The following is a 20,559-nucleotide window of genomic DNA, read 5'->3' on the forward strand; positions in this document are numbered from 1 at the left end:
TATTTTACCCCAGCTGACATCTGTTTTCCAGAAGAAGGGAGATGTTTCTGGCTAGAAACTACCTGTAAATTTATGTATACGATGTTATGGATTTTTTTTTTTCATACATACTTCATACACTGTGTAATTGTATTATCCATATGAAGCCCCAGTTTGCATCATCAGTAAGTCTGGATTATTTGCAAGATGCAAAAATAATTTCTAAGGAAATATATTGTCTTTTTAAGGCAATAATACCATATTGGTTAGAGATGCAGTCATGTGATCAGACAGGTGCCAGTTCAATCCTGTTTTCTCAGGTGGTGATAATAAGATTGGGCTATAGTTGTACTAAGCACCTATGTGTTAAGAGGACAGCATTGTTGTCAGCTGTACTGTATGTCCCTGAATAAACAGGAGTTAAAACAACATGTTCATACCTCACTTTTTAAAAAAATAAAAACTAGTCCATGCTTCACAGTTATTTTGTAGTTAAAAAAGTCACTTTTACAGTATGTTTGACATAATATTGAGCTATATAGATCAAACTTGACAAAGCTGATTGGAAGTCAGTATTTGTAGGTTACCACAGGTTGGAAATTGGAAATATTTTTTGTAGTTATGTGTTTATGAATGTTTTAATCGGTGGAATCTCTTCACACAGGCTTCACACAGTGATGTTAATCTCAAAAAGGCAGCAGTTCTCAAGGCACTTTGCCTCTACCTTGGTGAGGATAATGGACTTCTAATTCGGGAGTATATGGTAAGTCAGTGTAATTGCTTTTTTCTCGTCAGATATATTGTAACTTAGAAAAGTACATGTTTATAGTGGGTTAGTGACTTACTGTGTGCTGTGTCTGTGGAATACAATATGACATTTGACGAATTCTGATGTTTCTAATGCTCCTCTAGAGATGTCTTTGTATCTAGATACATTGGATACGGAGACAACAGCTCTGTGACAGAGTTATTATTACAAGATCAAAGCAAGGCTAGTGGAGTAAGAAAAGCAGACATTGTTCACAGGGCTGAACAACGTTAACATTTTTAGGCAGCATAGATCACAGCTAAGAAGCTGAGATGATAACATTAGAAGACAGGGCAATTGATTATCATAAGCCCTAGTGCAACCAAATATTACAAAGAAGTTTTATGTCTGTGCAGTACTGGTTTGCCAACAAATGAATTGTCCTTCAACTTAACCCATAAAGGGGTCTAACTTTAATATCAGTGTTCTCCATTAATTACCCAGAATGTGGCAACCCCCCACAGTCTAATTTATCTTGCCATAGTCTCATTATGAACCAGAAATATTTTAAGACTTCTCATAACAACATTAAACATTATGCCATTGCTTCAGCAAAATATCTTTCAGATGACATGCACAGCCTTTGTGGAGACCAGTCAGTCCAAACAGTATATTGGTGTGATGTCACACATAATTTTACAACAACAATGATAATCTGGTGACTCAGTCAAGGTTTAGTTATGATTCTCAAACAATGCAAAATGAAAATCAAAATTGATTGATACTGCCAACTGACAAAAGATAGGATTTATGTTTATTTTCTGTAGCTAACTACTAATTATCTGGCAGCAAAGCCAAAGCTCAGTTATATTCAGGGTTTTTCTACATTGTCTATTAACTTGATCCAATCAAAAGATACCATGATTTTTAGTTTGATACAGGAAGGTTTTTCATAACTCAACACTATTTACGTGCTACCTTTTGTATCTTCACTTGTTTATTGTTGTAGAAATGGAATTGTTGATCTGTTGAACTTGGAGGTCAGAGGACCACTGACTGTCTGTCAACTTGTACAGTAGATATGTTCTGATGTTAGTGAGACCAACTGATCTTGGAAATGTACATTATTGTTTATATTACAACTCAAAACCACTTTCTCTCTAAAAGCTTCAGTTTATAAACACATTCATCTTTATGTTCTTCATTTTCAACATTTTCTTCTCTCAGTTTATACAGTTTCAATAACACCTGATTTACTTGTAGTTTATGAAACTGGCTGTAATGTGAGTGTAAAATATTCTCATTGTGTAAAACAGGAAATAAAATGCAACATCATACGATCATTTTTGCTCTTTTTATTTCAAAACAATGTTTAATTTTAAATATTTTAGAACAGAATCAAAACATTTTCATTTTTTCTTTACATCATCTTTTTCCCTCTCACATCTCTCTTACACTGTTTCAGCTCTCCTGCTCCATGTTTTCCTCTGCTCCTCAGACACCTCCCCTCCTCTTTCACTGCCTCTGGTCCTTTTCTCCTTGAGCGCACTCTCCCCTTTGTCACTTCTTCTCCATGTCGTTCTTCTTGCCTCTGATGTTCCTTCTGCTGCTTCTCTCATTCTTGTTCACCGTTCTTTTTCTCTTCCTCCTCTGATGGCTCCTCCTGCTGTTTCTCTCTTTTTCCCTCGCAGATATTTCTTTCCTCCTCCTCACATGCTGTCACCTGTTGCTCAACTTGTTCTTTGTTGCAGGTCTTTCTCTCGAACAGCTTGCTTTGATGAAAAGTTAATTCCATTACCGATGATGGCTTTGGACAAATGTTCTGTGAATATTTTGCCAGGACTTTAGCTGTGGCTGGGCTTACATAAGCCTTATTCATCTGAGAAAAAAAATAAATAAATCAAAAATAAACACTAACAGGTTCTCAAGTAAAATACACCAATACTGATCTTCAGATTTGTTAGTGTCAAGTGCACAGGAATTTTAGCTTTATATAATATTTTATTTGCATCTTCGTATTTTATTTGTATCTTCGTTATGTTAGTTTCACCTTTATTTATCTGTACTATGAAATGGAGCACTGCAATCCAAGAATTTTCCTCAAGGGATTAATAAAGGATTCTGATTCTGATTCTTTCTTAGACATGATAAACCTGTCTCTAGTTACAGGTTATGTACCTCAGTCAAATTAGCTGTAGTTAAACCTCTTCTGAAAAAGCCTACTCTAGATCCAGGCATATTGGCAAACTGTAGACCCATTTCTAACCTCCCCTTTCTATCTAAGATCCTTGAAAAAGCAATTGCTAGTCAGTTATGCAACTTTCTTCAAAACAATAGCTTTGTTTGAGGACTTTCAGTCAGGATTCAGAGTGCATCATAGCACAGAGACAGCACTGGTAAAATCCTACTACAGAGACTAGAACATCTACTTGGCATTAAAGGAACCGCGCTGAGCCGGTTTAGGATGTATCTCTCATCATCAGTTCTGGTTTGTACTTGTCAATAATTTTTAATTTTGTTTATTTATATATCCACTTTTATTTATTTATTATCAAAGATGGTGGCGCCCTGTATGGCAGCGGCTACTTCAGCTCCCGATAGCGATGTATGTTTTTTGTTAAATATGTTGTCTGTACCGCCGCAGACTTGCACGAGAATAGCCTATAACAGAAGCTCATTACTCGGACTATGAAACTCCAACTTTGCAAAAAATCTTTCTGGAATTAATCTGGTTGTGGAACTCGAAACACTCAGCGAGCTAGGCATCCTACATCGGGAAGACCAATGAGCCTGCAAGGCAGCAGACTCTCCTCCCACCACCGGCCGACACTGGAGGTGGCGAAAGCGGTGTGAGAGACCCAGCACATCCTGCAAGAGGTGTGCTAGACCTAGCAAGTAGGGCAAACGAGCAGGTATCAGCGCCAGGCTAAAAGCAAACCCATACAGACCTGCACTTCCTTCCATCCTGCTATCCAACGTACATTCACTGGAAGTCAAAATGGACTACCTCAGATTGGATTTAACCACACAAAGAAAGGTGAGAGACTGCAACGCCATCATCCTCACTGAGATGTGGCTTAACTACACCGTTCACCGACAGCGCCATTCAGGTGGACGGACTAACAACATTCCGGGCGGATAGGAGCCAAGCTCTCAGGGATAAATCTCGGGGAGGTGGAGTGTGTATTTTCATCAATAACAACTGGTGTACAAACGTTGTAGTTGTCACAAGCTACTGTTCTTAGGACATTGAATTCCTAACATTTAAATGCTGAACATTTTACATGCCAAGAGAATTCACTGCCATCCACATCACAGCTGTTTACATTCCTCCCAGTGCGAACACAAAGGACGCACTGTCCGCATTGTATCAGTCTGTGAACTCATTACAGAATCGTAACCCGGACTCGGTCTACAAAATCGCTGGTGACTTCAATCAGGCCAAACTTAAGACAGTACTTCCACACTACCACAAAACATGTGAACTTCGCGACCAGGGGAGAAAACACTCTTGACCAGGTCTACACCAACATCAAACAGGCATTCAGAGCTATTCCCCACCCTCACCTGGGGAGCTCAGACCATCTCTCTGTCATGGTAATTCCAGCCTACAGACCACTGTTAACCAGAAGCAAGCCAGCTGTGAAACAGATCAGAACATGGCCAGAGGGAGCCACCATAGCTCTCCAGGACTGCTTCGACTGTACAGACTGGTCTGTTTTTACGGAAGCTGCCACTACCAACCAACACGTCAACCTAACAGAATACACAGAGTCTGTGACGGGATACATATCCAAATGCATGGATGATGTTACCGTCATCAAAAACATCACCACAAGAGCCAACGAAAAACCATGGTTCACCAGGGAGGTACGTGAGCTCCTGAGAGCATGTAACACTGCCTTCAAGTCCGGGGACAAAGACGCTCTCAGATCTGCCAGGGCCAACCTGAACCGGGGCGTGAGAGCAGCCAAGTGGGCCTATGGACAGAAAATTCACTCCCACTTAACAGACACAAAAGACCCCAGACACCTGTGGTAAGGCATCCAGTCAGTCACCGACTACAGGCCAACACCCGCGCCGTGGGAGGACAACACAGACTTCCTCAACTCACTTAACACCTTCTTCAGCCGGTTTGAAGAAATCAACACCACCACATCAATAAAAGCCCCCCCCCCAGCTCAGACGATGCAACATTTACACTGGACCCAGCTGATGTGTGGAGGACCCTACTCAGGGTGAACCCCAGGAAAGCTGCAGGTCCTGACAACATAAGCGTGTGCTTAGAGACTGTGCTGACTCATTTACAGACGTTCTCACAGATATCTTCAACACCTCTCTGAGTCAAGCCATCATACCAGCAGGTTTCAAAGCCACCACCATCGTACCGCTACCCAAGAGATCCCCAGCCACAACACTGAATGACTACCGACCCATAGCACTCACTCCCATTATGATGAAGTGCTTTGAAAGATTGGTCAAGCCCCATATAACATCCAGTCTCCCCACTACACTTGACCCATTCCAGTTTGCATACCGTCCCAAGCGCTCCACTGACGATGCCATAGCAACAGCACTCCACCTATGCCTGGATCATCTAGAGAACAAAAACAGTTACGTGCGGATGATGTTCATCAATTTCAGCTCCGCCTTCAACACAGTCATCCCTCAAGACCTGGTGAATAAACTCGGTGACATAGGCATCAGCACTCCAACAGCAACTGGCTACTGGACTTCCTCACTGACAGACCACAGACAGTAAGAGTTGGAAACAGTTCCTCTGAGACACTATCATAAACACCGGGGTCTGTTGTGTAAAAAAAAAAAAGGAAAATGCACTGAGCTTCAAGAAAGTAGAGAGAGTGAGAAGGGAGGGGTGAGTGTAGATAGAAAAAAACAAAACAGAGCCCTGTGAAGAGAGAAGTAGAGAGAGAGTAAAGGGAGGAGTGAGTGTATGTGGGAAGAACCAAAACTCAGCCCTGTGCAGAAAGAGAGAGAGTAAAGGGGAAGGGTGCGTGTCCACTGCTGGGAAAGTACCAAGAAGCCTCAAGGTCACAGGTGCAGAGGTGAAGTGTGCCAACAATGACAACACAAACTTAGAAAAAACAATGCACGAGTAGAGAAAACATGATATTAAAAGATGGCTGCGCCTGTTTAGGGCAGGGGCCTAGTGCGAGAAAAATTACACCATTGGTGTTTGGACAAATAAAATTAGTTTTAAGGAAAATAAGGGAGGGAACCTCCCTTAATTTAAATAAAAAGGTTGTGCACTTTGGGGGGTATAAAAAGAGGGTACAGAGACCTCCGGGTCAGTCTGATCCGGATCTGACTTGGGTTTTGACCTCACTGTATAGTAGGATAGACTCTACTGCACCAAGCTCTGTCTGTCTTTTCTGATCATTTTTGAAGGGATGATCTCCACACTTCGTTGATTTTTTGTGACCTGTTGAAAAACCCTTCGAGACCTTGATTTTTGTATCATTTAATGTTGGAGAAAAATCTTTGATCACAACTGGCCCATTTTTGGACCTTTATTTTTGACCCAACAGGTCCCCCAAGGGATGTGTGCTGAGCCCTCTGCTGTTCACATTGATGACACACGACTGCTGTGCCACATACACTTTGAACCACATCATAAAGTTCGCAGATGACACAACAGTGGTGGGCCTCATCAGTGACGACGATGACTCCACCTACAGAGAGGAGGTACATCAACTCATCAATTGGTGTGACACAAACAACCTACAACTCAACATCAACAAAACAAAAGAGATAACAGTGGACTTCAGGAACGAACTCCTGTCACACACCCCACTCACCATCAATGGCAGCGCTGTGGAGTCTGTGAAAAGCGCCAAGTTCCTGGGGGTGCATATCACAAACGACCTGACATGGACAACCAACACCACCTCCCTTGTCAAAAAAGCACAGCAACGCCTCCACTTCCTCCGCAGGATGAGAAGAGCCAACCTCCCCCCTTCTGCACTCACTACCTTCTACAGGGGTGCCTTTGAAAGCATCCTCACCAACAACCTCTCAGTCTGGTACGGCAGCTGCACTGCTGCAGACAAGAAGGCCTTACAGAGGGTGGTGAGGACAGCAGAAAAGATCACCAGATCAGCCCAAGAACCCATACAGGACTTATACACATCCCGCTGCTGCAAGAGAGCCATCAATACCATCAAGGACAACACCCACCCAGCACACAAACTGTTCTCCCCCCCTACCATCTGGCAAACGCTAGGTGCAAGACAACCAGACTCAGAAACAGCTTCTTTCCATAGGCCATCAGACTGCTCAACTCACTCAAGATAATACCATGAACATGTCAACCCCTACATCCACAAGACGTTTTTGGGGGGGTTTTTTTGTCTTTGCTGCTTCTGCACTTTGCACTTTCATATTGCACCTTATTATCACTACATAATATCACTGGTAATGTATGTATGTATGTGTCCATTGTTTTGTCTGTCTGTGTATCTTGTGTTTATGGAAATAGTGTTGATGCCACGTGCACTTTATGCTATATGTGTGTTGTAAATATGTGTTGAATGTTAAATTGCACATTTGGAGTTTTGAGGAAATGCAATTTTGATCCTGTGTGTAATGACTGTTACATAGTGTGATTGACAATAAAGTTCACTTTGACTTTGACTTTATTTAAATGGCGCCTCTATCAACCCAATCGGTCGAGGCAGATGGCTCCTCCTGCAGCTTTCTTCTTTCCTCCTCACAGGTCTTTCTCTCCTCCTGTGATGGCTCCTCCTGCTGTTTCTCTCTTTCCTCACAGGTCTTTCTCTCCTCCTCTGATGGCTCCTCCCGCTGTTTCTCTCTTTCCTCCTCACAGGTCTTTCTCTCCTCTGTGGTGTCACACAGCTTTGTCTTTCGATGAACATTCTGTGAAGGTTGTACCAAGGTTTTAGCTGTGACTGACCTTACATAAGCCTGCTTCATCTTACAAAAACACATAGTCGGAAGAACTACATAGCCTGAGCACGCAAGTCCAACACTAGTTTGACTTCACTTCCTCTCCTTACTTCCACTGTTGTCAGTTATATTCTTATCACCCTTTTATTGTTTTTAACACTGCCTGAGCCTGTACAGCACTTTGGTCAACATTGGTTGTTTTTAAATGTGCTTTATAAATAAATTCAAGTTGAAGTTGAAGTTATCATATCATCATCATGAAATGCTATTGTCATGGTTATGACTGGGTGGATCAGAGAAGTTCCAGCTCCCCCCATAGTCCAAACGACCTTTTTCTTTTGTTTTTTGCCACTGACACAGTCAAAACAATCTGCAGCAACACCAACAAAAATGCTGCAAAAAACAAGGAATCAGGGAAGAAATACAAATGGACAGAAGAGGGACCTGTATGAGTTCTTTGGTCTCCTGATCTACATGTCGTTGGCGTCACTGCTAAGTCTCCAAGACTACTGGAGACAGAAACACATTTTGTCTCTGCCCCTTCCAGCCAAAGTGATGACAAGACACAGGTTCAGATCCATACTCTGGAACATCCACCTCAGTGATCCCGAGGAGGATGTAGAAAATGACAGGAAGAAGGGAACACCAGGCCATGACAAACTATTCAGAGTCAGGCCTCTTTATGATGACATCCTCAGTGCCTGCCAGGCTTATTATCACCCAAGGAGGGAGCTGTCAGCTGTCAGATGAAAAGGATGGTGGCGACTAAGGCCAAAACTGGCATGACACAATATATGAAGGACAAGCCAACTAAATGGGGGATGAAAATTTTTGTATTGGCTGAGTCAAGCAGTGGCTACACCATCAGGTTCAGCATATACACAGGGAAGACTCAAACTGCAAGTGAGCATGGGCTGTCTTATGATGTGGTCATGGACCTCATTCAACCATCCTGTCTTGGCACAGGGTACCATATTTACATGGACAATTTTTACATCAGTCCCAAGCTGTTCATGGACCTGGCCAGCATGAAATTTGGAGCCTGTGGCACCTATAGGGAGACCAGAAAAGGATGCCCCAGAGGGAGGCCAAATGCTCTCACCAAAAAATGTGGAAGAGGATCTGTGAGATGGATCAGAGAGGGCCCACTTGTGTTCATGAAGTGGATGGACACACGGGAGGTGTCTGTGTGCTCCACCATCCATCCTGCATTTTCAGGTAAGACAGTGCAGAGAAGGGTGAAGGATGGAGATGGATACTGGGCTGTGAGAGACATTCCCTATCCCACACCAATCATGGCCTACAATAAGAATATGGATGGGGTTGACCTGTCAGACCAGCTCATTCACTACTCCTCCACTCACAGAAAAACTGCTCGCTGGTACAGGACCATGTTGCTGCACTTCCTGGACATTGCAACAACAAATGCCTTCATCTTGCACCGTGAAATGAGCAGAGCCAAGCAGGTGCAGCCCATGGCACACAAAGACTTCATGGTGGAGCTGGTGTGTCAGCTCTGTGGCATGGACAAGGCAGGTGTTCCCCAGAGCAGGAGGGCTGATCACATTCCCGTGCCTATCGCCAAAGCCACAGATGCTGGCCAAAAAGCCACCAAAGGCAGACTGAAGTGCAAGCGCTGCCTTCAGGTGGACAACAGGAGGAGTGACACACCCTGGAAGTGTCAGGCCTGCAATGTGCCCCTCTGTCTTGTGGTGGACAGGAACTGCTTTTTGGAGTGGCACAAGTAATTTGTGTCGCATTTGTGACACTTTGCATCGTTTTGTAAATAGTTGTACAAAAAACGCCTGAAGTATTGACTGAATTTTAATGTAAATAGTGGTAAATAATGTTGTTTGCTAAGATTGTACATATGTTTTGAAATGTACCATTTATATTTGCATTCTAAGTTATAAAAATGGTTCGTTAAACATATTTGTGGTTTTCACAGTAAAAAATCTAACTTTTTCCTACTTGGATTTTGTGTTTTTTGTGTGATTTTAGGTCTACTGTGTTAATACAGTGTGTGAAAATGAAAATATAATTATAAAGTCACACATGTGAGGTTGTGCAAGGCAAGGTAACCCATTTTTAAGGTGAAATATAAAGATAAAATCAAAAGTATTAAAAAACGGCCAATTGTGCCCATGACCCCAGAGGGTTAATTATGAAAAAAGACACTCTAACATACCTTATTTGTGAATTTGGGAACTCTATGATGAATAGAATTGAAATAGATGACAATGGAAAACTTGAAAACTCTGAACATTTTATCATAATTCCGCTTTTGATCGTTGCCGCATTGGGTCGAATCAGTGGCGCATTCATTAACATCAGGTCAAATCTAGGGATGGGCATTTCAAGCAAAAGCACTCTTCGATGATCCAACTATTCGACCCCCCTAACACATACGCACGCATGTTGTGTCACTCGTCATTTGAAATGAGAAGCGGCACCAGAGGAGCAGTACTGCCAGTCGATCATTTAAAATCTCGGACTGAAGAACAGCTGTCAAAATCGTGGACTGCAATGACAATCGGTACAGAAGAATACTGTAACGATACCGCTTCTCATCACGTCGGTACCGTTCAATTTAGGCCTCCTTACTGAATGAGAGCAAAGTCTCCTCTCGCGGTGTAAAATGTTCTCCTGTACCGCTTCTCATCACTGTCCACACCGTGCACAGTTTCCACTTGTTTCACTTGTTTTTATTTGACAGTTTCACACACAACTTTCTGATTGTTGTAGGAATCTTGACATGTTTCTCCTTCTCCTCCTCTCCATTTACATTTTTTTTCAGACAAGACGATAGTCTCATAAACAATCAATTTTTTAAAACTTTTTACATTTTTTTTTTATTTTTTTTTATTTAATGACTATTCAAATATTCGAAAATCATTGCCCATCCCTCGTCAAAACCAGGTCATCTATTGTGGGTGGGTTTGTCACTAGGTAGCAGTCTCGCCTACCCAGAAATGTAAGTGTCAGAAGAGCAACAGGCTAAACCAGTGCATATTTCATAAAAGACACTATAGCTCCATTTCTAGAAAAAAAAAAAACAGGGATTTTGATGAAAACTGGCCACTGTTTAGCTTGGGATTCTTCAGGAATGGAGGCATGTAGAAATAAACGGTTTGTCCCCACTGAAAGCATAAAGTTTCACCTTTCAAACGGGCCATCGTATGTGTCCATAGCTATAATATAGAATATGCTGTGCCTCTACAAAAATTGTAAACAATGGTCTATGTTGCAGGCACTCATGACTAATGCTTCGGAAAACAGCACAGCACTCAAGGGAAAGGGTTAAGGGAAAAATGTAGAAATATTGCTTGAGATCTACGAGAACGAAGGGGTGAGAGAGCAATGTTCACTGATATTGTTGGTTTTATTGAAAGACAAGTCAAAATTGCTTCAGATCCAGTTTTTGGTAACATCCACGACCCACAGCTCACCAACTCCCAATGAAAATGGGGAGCAACTTTGCTACCAATGTCACTGCAGTCAAGGAAGGAGTCATAACTCAACATACAGCAAACAGGGCCAAGCCCTCCACTCTCAACTGCCTGTTCTGTTCACAAGGTAATCATTCACTGGATCAATGCTCACAGTTCAAAATGAAAGTACACAGGGACAAGATAAATTTTATTAAAGAAAAAAACAATCTGTTTTGGTTGCCTGAAGATAGGTCACACTATCAAAGACTGCAGGATGGCAATGTGTGTCACCAAAAGCACCCAAGTGTCCTTCATATAAAGCGGCAGGATAAAGGAACACCTTCTGATCAACAGTCTGTGAGCTCTTCAAATGTTTCACCTGCAATGTCTCAGACTTATGGGCATATTGGGGCCATTTTTTCTGTTGTTGCAGTCAAAGTCAAGAGTCAGAGTAAAAAAAAACTGTGCAGACATATGCTTTTTTGGATCCTTGTACAGAGAACTTGGCAAGACAATTGAACTTGAGGTGTAAAAGTTCAAGTAGTCTGTCAAGAACAATGAGGCAAAAGAAGATAGTAAATGCTCATGTGCTCTCAGGTCTTGAAGTGTCTGGTATCAATATGGATGACTTTGAGTCATTGAGTTACCTGATGTTTTAACTCAATGCCTTTCTCAACACTCAATATTCCACGACAAGAGGACATTGTTCAGTGGTCTTATCTCAAGGATGTTCAACTTCATGACATTGATGAAGGTGTTGATTTGCTCATTGGAAATGATGCATCAAAAGTGATGGAGCCTTGGGAGCTGATAAACAGCCAGAATGAGGGACCTTATGCTGTCAGAACCACAGTTGGTTGGGTCCTTAATGGTCCACTTTGTGGTGGGAGCAACAGGAATAAGAGTGACTGCTCTGCTGTAACATCCAACCGGATCTCTGTTGAACATCTTCAGGAAATGCTGGTTCAACGGTTTAACCATGACATTAATTAGAGGTCATCAAATGAGCAGCTTGAAATGTACAGAGAGTATGTAAAGTTTATAAATGTTATGAACAACACCACAAAGTTAATTGGAGGCCATTACTGCATAGGAGGAAAACCCGCTCTTGCCAAATAATCGCCATGTTGCAGAACAGCGCCTCTAGAGCCTGAAAAGAAAGTTTGCCAAGAATGGTCAATTCAAGAAAGAATACATCACATTCTTAACAACATGGTGGCTCAAGGATATGCTGAGCTGGTGCCATCTGCACAGCTAAAGCAGAGTGATAGAAAAGTGTGGTATATCCCTCATCATGGGGTTTATCATCACAGAAAAAGAGAGATTTGACCAACTCTTTAATTGGGGTCCTTGTTCAATTTAGACGAGAGCCTGCTGTAGTAATAACTGACATTCAAGCAATGTATCACCAAGTTAATGTTTCTGAAAGGCAAATCAACTTTCTCTGCTTTCTCTGGTGGCCTGGGGGAGACACTTCACAGTCTCCAGTGGAACATCGCATGAAAGTACGTCTGTCTGGAGCTGTGTCATCACCAAGCTGTGCAAATTATGCAGTGGGGAGAACTGCAGATGACAATGTCTAACATTTCCCTCATTAAGTGGTAAATACAGTCAAATGTAATTTTTATGTTGATGACTGCTTGAAATCAGTGGCCTCAGAGGAAGAAGCAGTGCAAATGGTTAAGGATGTCACTGCGCTTTGGCAGAGGAGGATTTAATCTTTCCAAATCGATCAGCAACAGCCAAACAGTGCTGCTGTCAATTGCTGAAGACTGCAGTGCAAAAGAAGTGATGGAGCTGGATTTGGATGTGGACCAGCTTCCAAAGGAGCGAGCTTTGGGGCTACAGTAGTGCATTGAAACTGACAAAATTACGTTTAGGAACAGCCACAAACTAGACGAAGCATCCCAGCCCATCCACCATTCCAGCCACACTGTTGCTACAGGAGCTTTGTAGGAGAAGTTTGGGGTGGGATGAAGCCATCTCTCATTCCCTCTTTAAGAAGTGGTTTGAGTGGTTGGAGGATCTCCAGAAGGTGGCTGAATTCAACGTGGATCGCTGTATTAGACCCAGAGACTTTGGAGACCCTGCCACAGCACAGCTTCACCACTTCTCTGACGCCAGCCAAGTTTCATATGAAACAGTGTCCTGGGGCGCCGCGTGGCGCTGTGGGTTAAGCGGGCATCCCATATACAGAGGCTATAGTCCTCGCTGCAGTCGGCCCTGGTTCGAATCCTGCATCGGGCACCATGTGCTGCATGTCATTCCCCCTCTCTCTGCCTTCCCTTTCCTGTCACTCTACACTGTGCTATCTAATAAAGGCAAAAATGCCCCAAAAATATACTTAAGAAAAAAAGAAACAGTGTCCTATTTAAGACTGGAAAAGGATGACAGAGCTCAGGTTGCATTTCTGTTGGGAAAGGCCAGAGTTGCTGCACTGAAGAAGACAACAATTCCTCGACTGGAACTCACAGCGGCAGGTCTTGCTGTTCGAGTTGATAAAATGCTTCAGAAGGAGTTGCAACTGAAGCTGGGGAAGTCAGTTTTCTGGACTGACAGCACAACTGTTCTTTAATACATCTGTAATGAAACCAGGTGATTTCACACTTTTGTAGCAAACAGACTCTCCATCATCGGAGAAGCTGCAAGCGTTGATCAGTGGAGATATGTTGGGTCTAAGGAGAATCCGGCAGATGATGCATCAAGAGGAATGAGGGCAGAGACTTTCCCAAAAGGCAGGAGATGGATAAATGGGCCAAAGTTTCTCTGTGAGCCAAAGGGGGTTTGGCCTAAATTGGATGCTGATCTTGATGTGATTCCTGCAGATGACCCAGAGGTCAAAAGGGATTTGACGGTAAACTCTGTTGTTGTGGATTTTGAAAGTGCCTGCTCTGTTACTTTTCATCTCGGATGAGACTGAAAACGTCTGTTTCTTGGTTTCTGAAGGTCAAGAGAGGTCTTGTGTCATTGGGGCAGAAGAGAAAGGAGTTGTGTGCCCCTGCAGACATTAATAAGGATGAGCTGGAGACTCAAGAACATGCAGTGGAAAGGAAAATTCACCAAGCTGAAAGGACAGAGTTTAACTCCTGCAGATCTTAAGAAAGCAGAACAGTCAATCATTCAGTATCTACAAAAACACAAGTTTAAAACCGAAATTGCATCACTGAAGAATGGCTGTAAAAGGGTTTCCAAGGGAAGTCCGCTGTACAGACCAGATCCTGTGATGGATAATGGAATCCTTAGAGTAGGTGGTCAGGTGGATAAAGCAGCAATGCCAGCAGAGACCAAACATCCAGTCATTCTGTTCAAAGATCTGCATGTATCCGTACTGATTCTGCTCCATATTCATTATCAAATGGGACATGCAGGAAGAAAACACATGCTGCCCAGGCTGCGACAGAGGTACTGGATCATCAATGCAAACTCTACTGCAAGGAAAGTAATATCTGACTTTGTTGTTTGCAGGCACAACAGGGGGAAACTTATCGAACAGAAGATGGCAGACTTACCTGAGGAAAGAGTGTTGCTTGATAGATGACAGATGTTGGAGTTGACTATTTCGGGCCCATTGATGTTAAAAAAGAGGAAGAAGTCATCTTAAAAGGTATGGAGTGCTTTTCACCTGTCTGAGTAGTTATGCTGTGCATTTGGAGGTGGTATATATGCTGCATACAGATTCCCTATATCCGGAGGTTCATCTGTAGACGAGGCCCAGTCTCCACTATTAGGTTTGATAACAGCACAAACTTCGTTGGAGCCAATCGGGAGCTGAAAGAAAGTCTGGCAGGTTTAAATCATGGAAACATTCAGAGAGCTTTGGTCCAGGATGGCATAAGCTTTAACACAGCAGCAGCTTCCCATCATGGGGGTCTGTGGGAGTGCTTGATTTGGTCAGTGAAAAATGTTCTCGCTTCAGTTCTTAAACAGCAAATTCTGGACAATGAAGGGCTCCAAACTGTTTTCTGCGAGGCTGAGGCCATACAGAATGACAGGCCTATCACAAAAGTCTCTGATGACCCAGATGACCTAGAGGCGCTCACACCTAATCACATTCTGATGTTAAAGGGCAAGCAAATTATGCCACCAGGACTGTTTGATCACAGTGATCTGTACGTCAGGAGTAGGTGGAAGCAAATACGTGGCAGAACTCTTTCGGAAGAGATGGATTTCTGAATACTTACAAATGATGCAAGAGAGACAGAAATGGACAAGACCAAGAAGTCTCATTCCTCATTACAGATGCCACATCCCCAAGAGGATCTTGGCTGAAATTTTGGATGTGAGAGCAGATGCAAAGGGCTTGGTGCGCTCTGTGCGCCTTCCAACAAGAACCAGCATTCTGGAGAGACCAGTGGCGAAGCTCTGCCTGATGCTGTAAGCAGGAGTGTAACACAATGGACTCCCTACCCCCACCCCCTCTCATTTTCTCTCTTTCTTTTTGTCTCTCTCCCTCTCTTTTTTGTTGTTTCAGGTTCATCACAAAGAAGAAAGTGAACTGAAGCTAATGTGTGACATACTATGTCTAGTCATAGGCTGGGTTGAGGGAACAGCTCCTTTGAGAAATTAAAGTTACTGTGATTTAATGCACAATTAGGGGCCAGAGTGTTGGAGCTTTTTATTTACTGTTAGTATTTAGTGTTGTTTAGTTTAGTATTAAGTGTTTGGATATGATTATTCTAAATCAATTTATTTTGATTTCATTATGATTAAATTTATGTTAGTATTGTGTTAGTTTATTATTTGTTTATTTTAGGTGTTGTGTTGTTTATTATTTGTGTTTCGTTTCATTTGGGCACGTTAGGGAGGCACCTGAGATTATATAGGGCCAGCATGCACCTGGGTGGGCTCATGGTTTTTTACCAGAGCGGGAGAGGCACAGGAATTTTCTTTGTTCTTTGCTTGCTTGCTTTCTGGTCAAATAAACCATGTTTTTGTTGAAATTGGACATTCGTTTGGACATTCTGTTTATTCCCATCCATGTACGCCACAACCCATGGTACAAAAGTGGCCCTTTGATTTTTATGATTTGAAGTTTGATTTGAAACTTTTCGCTGTTTTTTGACAAATGGCTACTACACTTTAGGCTATTGCCTCTTTGATGTACTAGCCACTTCACTTACCTCATTCTGCAACATATCTTCATCACCACTTCCCCCCATATTTCCTTTTGAGAGGATTCCCCTTCTTTCTCAGGCAGACCAGATGTGGTCCAGATTTGTACCAAAACTGTTTTCAGTATTGAAATGTATCATACTTTAATGTGTCTAAACAGCAAATTAAGTTTGTCTACCTATTAAAAGGAATAATGTCAATACTTTTCATAAAGGTTTCATTAAAGTGCAATTTATTAATGTTAACAGGGTGCACCATTACATTACACAAACTTTAACAATTAGCAGCATACTGTTGTATAAAACCACGCTAAAATGTAACACTGTAAACAGCATATCTGAAAAACACAAGGCTGCCATAGTAAATATTCTAGTTTAAACTGTAAACATCAAAATTCAAGTGGTGTAGGTTATACCTTTAGTCCAATTCTGCTCTCCTGAGCCTGGTTTGTGAACAAGATTGCAGAATAATAAACAATTATTGAAACACTTATTTCAAAAAATAGTAATATAAATAATATCAATACTAAAAAAAAAAAACATGATAAACAAAAATTAATAAAAAACATTAAAAAAATTACTTACAAATCAAATCACAGAACCATACAACACATTTTAAAGTTGTCACAGACAAACACAATAGAACAGTTTTTTTCCCCAAAGATTAACTTCTATATTCTATATGTCTATATTCCTATGTTGTGAAACAAGCAACCTTACATTTGAGATGACATTAGCCTTTTCAGTAAACAAATACTGTAATCTGAACCTTGAAACAGACATTAACTTGCAAACAGAGCAAAACACTTGAGTACGCTGGATATATGGATTTCACAGGTCATTGTGCAACCTCTGGTTCAGAGCTGCAGACCTAGGGATGATTTATTGATAAAGGAAAAAAAAACAACAACTCAGTAGTGGCTATTTACTGTAACTGAAATACCAGAAAACTCAAACTATGACATCATGCAATATTCTGTGCATTACAAGGCAGTGACAAACAGCCATGTTACAAGTAGGATACTTTAATTAAAATATCAGTTGCATCTAGTGTTACCTTTGCTCCCGGTCCCGACGACCACCTCCACGGTCAGATGCCAAGTTGAACCATCTGATGACATGTTTATTGATGTCCATATCCGACGCTTGCTTTGCAACATGACATTTGCGTACAGCACCTATATGAACAACATTCACAGCAAATTAATGTAAGCAACACAAAGTGAAAGTGGACAACACTGTTTAGTCCTGATGCTTTATGTAAAATTTGAGGTGAAATGTAGACTTCTATGAAAGCAATAAACTACATACAATTGATACAACTGTGTAGTGTGGAGCTATGATCATTTTCAGAAATAAAGCAATTGCAGAATTGCATTGTGGTTGCTATGGCAGCCATTTTACTTTCAACCATAATTGTATTGTGCATTTTGCATCATATCTCCTGAACCAATGATAACACAGAAAGGTGTTTTGATGGTCAAAGATTACAGCGATACTACATATGGCATCATAAACTGTCCAGGTGAACAGCTAAAGGTGAATTCAAAGACACTGTGAAAAGGAAAATGACTTTTCCATGTATTATGTCAAAAAATTTCACCTTTTCATTAAAGCATGAACCTTTGGTACAGTCATACAATTTAGGGCCCTGAACATTTTCAGGTATGGAGCCACTCACTTGCAGCTCTGTGGTCATCAAAACAAGTGTGGTCATTAGTTAATCCTTCCTGTCCTCAACCTCACTTGCTGCCTGTGGAAGCAGAGGATTTGCAGACAAAGGTGTGATTTTGTCAAACCATGTCTTCTGCATGCATGATGAGTAAACACCTTAAGTTTTTGAAACTGTACATAACTTTTAACTATTTCTAATACTTAATCCTTTTGATAATTATCTAGATGATTGTAGAGAGTAGAAGAACATTTAATATGACAATCGCTTTTGAAAACTATACACAACATTCATGAAATAGACATGATATGACAAAATCTTACCTATACCTATTTTTGAACACCCTCTTACCTCACTGAATTCACAATTAATTATTCATCCGAACAGGTTATGATGTTGTGCTTAATATCACTGTAATTCTTGACCATTTAAAAATTGGGGTAGACCTCTCCCTTTCTGTTAATTTTGGTTCAAGTGTAAGATGCAATATATAATTCAGCTATGGCTGAAAGTAAAATGGCTGCCATGGAAACGATGTGACAATTCTGCTTCATATTTAAAAATGTTCAGGGCCCTAAACTATACCAAGTTTCTCGCTATTATGAAAAACTGAATAATTTTTAGCATATGCCTATGTTCCAAAAGAAATGTAAAGCAGTTTCTAGGAAAACATAACTTTTTCCCACAAATTGAACTTTTTCTAGTGGCATGTTTATGCATTCTGTACTCACGTGCAAGTACTGCTCTCAGTGCCATTTGTCTGAATGCCATCTTTCCATTTGCTCCCTTCCAAGAGATTTTCTTGGCCACACTATCACAAAAAATGTGTGACAGGATGTTCCAGGTAACATGCTTCATGTCTTGTCCCCAAATGGAACCCAAGGCAGAAATCTGGGGAGATTAAAAATTAAGACAAATTATAACAGGAAATTACATGTCCTGTCATTTTGGTCATTATATAATGACTTGAACCTTTAGAGAGGCTGCCACCATATCAAACTGATGACAGCTTGACATGGTGAACTATCAACCGGTCAAGGGCAGTTGCAATGCACATTTTTAGCACACTGTGCAGATTTTATATTTTGCACTACACTATCTAGATGTGGACCATGATCAATCAACAACACTATTAAAATCATATATACACTGGTTTTCTGCAGATGAAAATGCTTTGGAGGTTTATCTAGTTACACAAAGTATGTGAAATGAAAGGGTTTCAAAGTGCAGATTCTGCAGAACATGCTAGTCAGCATTCAAACCAAGAGTGAAGAGAAGGACTGTCATTGTTAAACATCTGGTGGCTCTAATGGTTTAAATGTTAGGACAAATCAGTTCATACCAGGTTCTTTTTCTGTGAGGAATTGTGTGGTTCTTTCAGCCACTCTTCAAAGTGTTCCATCTCCTCCAGTGAGCCAAAGGGAAACTGAATGCCTTCAGGTACTTCAGTTGGACATTCATCAACCATCCTCCCAGGAATACAGTTGACCATTGCAATCAGTTGTGTTAGCTGTTGCTTCATGTGTTCAAGCAGTTTAAGGATGTGAATTTCAGCAGCTGAGAGAGAGAGAGAGAGAGAGAGAGAAAGAGAGAGAGAGAGAGACAGACAGACAGACAGATCATCACATAAATGTTATGTCTTTTGAGTTACACATTACTTTGTGTAGAGGACTAAATGATGTGCCAGTGATTAAAAACCAAAGGTTGAGCATGAGAAGTAAGTATTTGTGGAGAAGCATCTGTATTTGGTTTTCTGTCATGTATTTATCAAACAATATTTTAGCCAATAAGCATGGTATGATGACGAGTATATCTCTATCTACAAAGGCTATTTGCCAAGGTTACTTGTTTATTGTCCCACACAAACACAACATTATCTTAAGAGGAATGATAGATCTGCAGATCGACAGAAGTAATGATCATTATGACCAAAACATTACAGCTGATGTGCAGTTAGGAAGTACAGTTGTGGAAAACTTACCAGAGCAAGGTATCTGCTCTATTCCTGATTGCCCCACTCTCAAAGATGGCCTGAAGAGTTCAGGAGTGTCTTGAGACCACAAGGATGACTGTGAGTGGGGTGCAGAGGATGAGGAGGGCTGAGAAGGTGGCACTTGGCATGATGATGGCGATGACCAACGAGGAGATGGCAGTGAGCTTGGTGATTGCTGACGAGCAGATGACACTGGTCGTGTTGATGACTGACGAGGGGATGGCAGTGAGTTTGATGATGACCGATGATGATGAGACTGGGTGAGACGATGACCGATGATGAGGAGGTGAGACTGGGCGTGACGATGACCGATGATGAGGAGGTGAGATTGGGCGTGACGATGACCGATGATGAGGAGATGAGACTGGGCGTGACGATGACCGATGATGAGGAGATGAGACTGGGCGTGGCGATGACCGATGATGAGGAGATGAGACTGGGCGTGATGGTGACCAATATGGAGATGACACAAAGTGTGATGATCGATGAGGAGATTGAATGGGGCTCAAAGATGACCAATGTGGAGGTGGAATTTGGCATGTTGATATGGGGTTTAAAGAGAGGAAAGACATGAAGAACTGGTGTATTGAAGGGATAATCATCACAAACATAATTCAGTACTTTTTTTTTAAACAATAAATCAAAACACAAACAATAGTCACTTTTCATTTACCTTGGAGAAGACACCCGAGGAGATG

General features: G+C 41.5%; 1 long non-coding RNA gene across 1 annotated transcript; it reads right to left on the bottom strand.

Annotated features, from left to right (window-relative positions):
* Window positions 1–17,111: 17,111 nt before the first annotated feature.
* LOC146318495 (uncharacterized) lies at window positions 17,112–20,111 on the bottom strand. The gene is made up of 4 exons (XR_014771705.1): window positions 19,850–20,111; window positions 19,211–19,425; window positions 18,600–18,759; window positions 17,112–17,374 (listed from the first exon to the last, which is right to left on the bottom strand). It is a non-coding gene; the product is annotated as an uncharacterized LOC146318495 (long non-coding RNA).
* Window positions 20,112–20,559: the final 448 nt, after the last annotated feature.

The sequence above is a fragment of the Lutjanus erythropterus genome, chromosome 12 (assembly GCF_056507025.1).
Source record: "Lutjanus erythropterus isolate fLutEry1 chromosome 12, fLutEry1.hap2, whole genome shotgun sequence".
Classification (NCBI taxonomy): Eukaryota; Metazoa; Chordata; class Actinopteri; order Lutjaniformes; family Lutjanidae; genus Lutjanus; species Lutjanus erythropterus.